General features: G+C 52.1%; 1 protein-coding gene across 9 annotated transcripts in view; it reads right to left on the bottom strand.

The window, feature by feature from the left end:
* Sh3bp4 (SH3 domain binding protein 4) overlaps positions 1-2,789 on the bottom strand; it is an 82,249-nt gene that overhangs the window by 46,077 nt on the left and 33,383 nt on the right. Inside the window, exon 3 of one of the 9 annotated variants that reach the window (XM_031368356.1) lies at positions 2,703-2,747. The exons of the other annotated variants lie outside the window; for them this stretch is intronic. The gene's annotated coding sequence lies outside the window, so the exon portion shown is untranslated. The remainder of the gene's footprint in view (positions 1-2,702; positions 2,748-2,789) is intronic. 9 annotated transcript variants of the gene reach the window in all.

The raw sequence follows: 2,789 nt of genomic DNA, 5'->3' as shown, positions 1-2,789 counted from the left end.
ACGGTCAATGTGGCATGGAGGGACAGACTGGACAGTCTGAAGGGCTCCTGGGTCTCATCATCCACCCCGTGGCTCCCAGGTGAGCTGTGCATACTATACCAGCCATGTGTTTTTCCTAAACATCAGTCTTAATTGTATATTTGATTTTTAAAGACACTTACCATCCCAATATTAACTTCACCTGTTAAATTTCTACTTTGTGGCTCCTTTGTGGTTCTCCATACAGGTCAGTGAAGGGATGAGGGATATGGCACATGCCCAATGGCTCCTGTGGCCTCCCAGGTACAGGGTAAGGAGTGAGTCCAGGTAGCCCGGGGGCACACAAACCTGGTGGAATTCTAGGCCTGGGCTATTTCATACTAACCCTCTGGGCTAAGCCTGAATGAGGCCCTCTCAGAGGCCTATTTTCTCATCTGTAAAATGGGCAGGGCACACAGAGAGCTCCAGCGCCTAAGAAAATTCAAAAGGAGCAGGTGGTCATCCAAGCTGCATGGGGCTGGAGCCACACGCAGGTGTGAACTGTAGTGGGGGATGACATGGTGGGGGCTGACAGGACACACAGGACAGAGAGCTCAAGCTCTCCATGACTTCGGTCTCCCTACCTGCTCTTACCTGCTGGGCTGAGCACCTCACTGTCTTCGGTGAGAGGCTTGGAGCTCCACAGACTCCCTAGGAGACAGTCTAGAGGGAGGGGGAGCGCATGGCTAGGTAATAAAAGCGTCAAATTTCAAGAAGAGCGGTTCCTCACCCTCCAGACTTGAGACAAAAGCCAGGTGGCCTAAAACAAATGTCCCGGAGGCTTTTGTCTCCCAACCACAAGCTCCCTGCTGATGGTCTGGCTCAGCAAGTTCAAGGCTAGATCAGGACAGGTCACACAACAGTTGTGGGCCCACCAACTTTCATATCTGTCTTCAAACTAACTAACCCTAAATTAGGGAAGAGAAAACTTCAGAGACTTAAAAACAAACAAACAAACAAACAAACACAGCCTTAAAGAGACTACCGTCTCTCTGCTTTGAAGGGAGCCATTTTCTCTGAGTGCCTGCTGTATGCCTGTTCTTCCAACCCCCCTAAAACCTTTCCTCCAACTGTAGACTCTCTCTGTTCCTGCTTGCAGTGTTTCTACGATTTCTATCACACTATGGTGCTTAAGACTTTCCCTGCCTTTTAGTTCTTTAATTGGCAGAGAAAACGAACCTATCAGGCAAGACCCTTAGACCGCATCACAGGTGCCTGGGCTGGTCACATTGGTCTCTAAGATGACTCTACCACTGCCCCTATCACTTTGGGCAGCCACATGCATGGTCATGTCGGGCAAAATATTTCCAACTGGGGCAAAGTGGGGTCAGGAGCAGGCTATGCGTTTACACCCATATAGCAGGTGCTCTTGGCCACCAGCACAGAATTCTGGGGATAGGAACCCTGGGAAGCTCTCTATCACAATGACCTCTGGGCCAACCAGGCTATAAATGTAAAGACCGAGAACATGGAGCACTTGTTTTCCTGGGACAAAAAAAAAAAAAATCACAGGAACTGGCCCCAATGTATCCCAGTCACCAAGTGCTGCTGAGTGCTGTGATGATTGTCATGTAGTCAGTCCCTGAACTGCTGCCCCCAAAGATGTATCACCTCTAGGATGAGCACACAGGGCCTGCCCCACTGCACTGAGTTCCCAGGTAGGAGACACCAAGGCCCACCGGCTCATTGGAGAAGGCAAAGCCACCCCAGGGCACCTCCTATTTCCTCTCCCCTGACATCTCGCTGGCCCCGTGCATCTGGCAGACTGCCAGAAAAAGAAAACCGCACAAATACCACCCAGGAAAGCGCTGGGGCCAAAGAGCAGCTGCCCTTTAGTCTCCTCCAGAGAGGAGGGGCCTGCTCAACCAGTTGCTACCCCATAGCCAAGTCCAGCAAGGCTGAAGGAGCAGAGAGCAGAAGCAGCCTCCGGCCCCATTGCCTGCTGCACAACCCTCTGGAACCCCCTGTGTTCATCCAGAGGGCATGGAACTACAGCAACTGATAGTAATTTCAGAGCCCCTCCCCCCACCCCCACCCTGCCGGTGCCAGGCCAAAAGAATGTGAGGAATGTGGATGGCTCTCAGCTTGTTTCCACAACCCAAACACATCAGCATCTACAGGGCAAGGACCTGCACTTATAAGGAAAAGGCCTGCTGCTGGCCACTTCCTGGGCATTAAACCCTCGGACCTCAGGAGCCTGACCACTGACCCCAGGACCGGCAGCTCCTGCATACTTTTCGGTATCCCAGGACACCCAGGCACTCTCCCTACCCTAGTGGACATGTAGACTCGAACACAGATAAGACAAAAGAGATCGGCAGAGACGTAGAAACAAAGAGCAAAGCAGGTTTCTTGTCTTCACAGAGGGCACTGTGGATTTAAAGGAAATGCCCGAACAGCTCTCGTAGCTGGCGGTGGGCTTTATTTAAATGCATACGTATTCCAGAATGGAAGATGACCTGACCCAGCAGCTGGCCCTCAAACTCCCTTTGCAGCCTCCAGAGCAGGAGCCTTGCGCTCAGCGGGAGCCAATGTGTTCCACCAGGCAAGGAAAGACACAAGGTGCCGCCATGTCACGTGGAAATGTCTCCCCCCCTGACTTTACTGGGGACAGTGACCGTAGGTCCTACCGGCAGCCAGATGGGAAAGGTCAGAAACAAATCCAAGAACACAACATCTCATACCCACTAACCCTCTGGTCCAGCCCTTCCTCCGGACGCTCCTGGAACCTGGAGAAAGAGAGAGAGAGAGAGAAAGAGAGAGAGAGAGAG

The sequence above is a fragment of the Mastomys coucha genome, unplaced genomic scaffold (genome assembly GCF_008632895.1).
Source record: "Mastomys coucha isolate ucsf_1 unplaced genomic scaffold, UCSF_Mcou_1 pScaffold14, whole genome shotgun sequence".
NCBI classification, from domain to species: Eukaryota; Metazoa; Chordata; class Mammalia; order Rodentia; family Muridae; genus Mastomys; species Mastomys coucha.
Note: the sequence above shows the minus strand (reverse complement) of the source record. Positions and strands in the feature narration are given on the sequence as shown.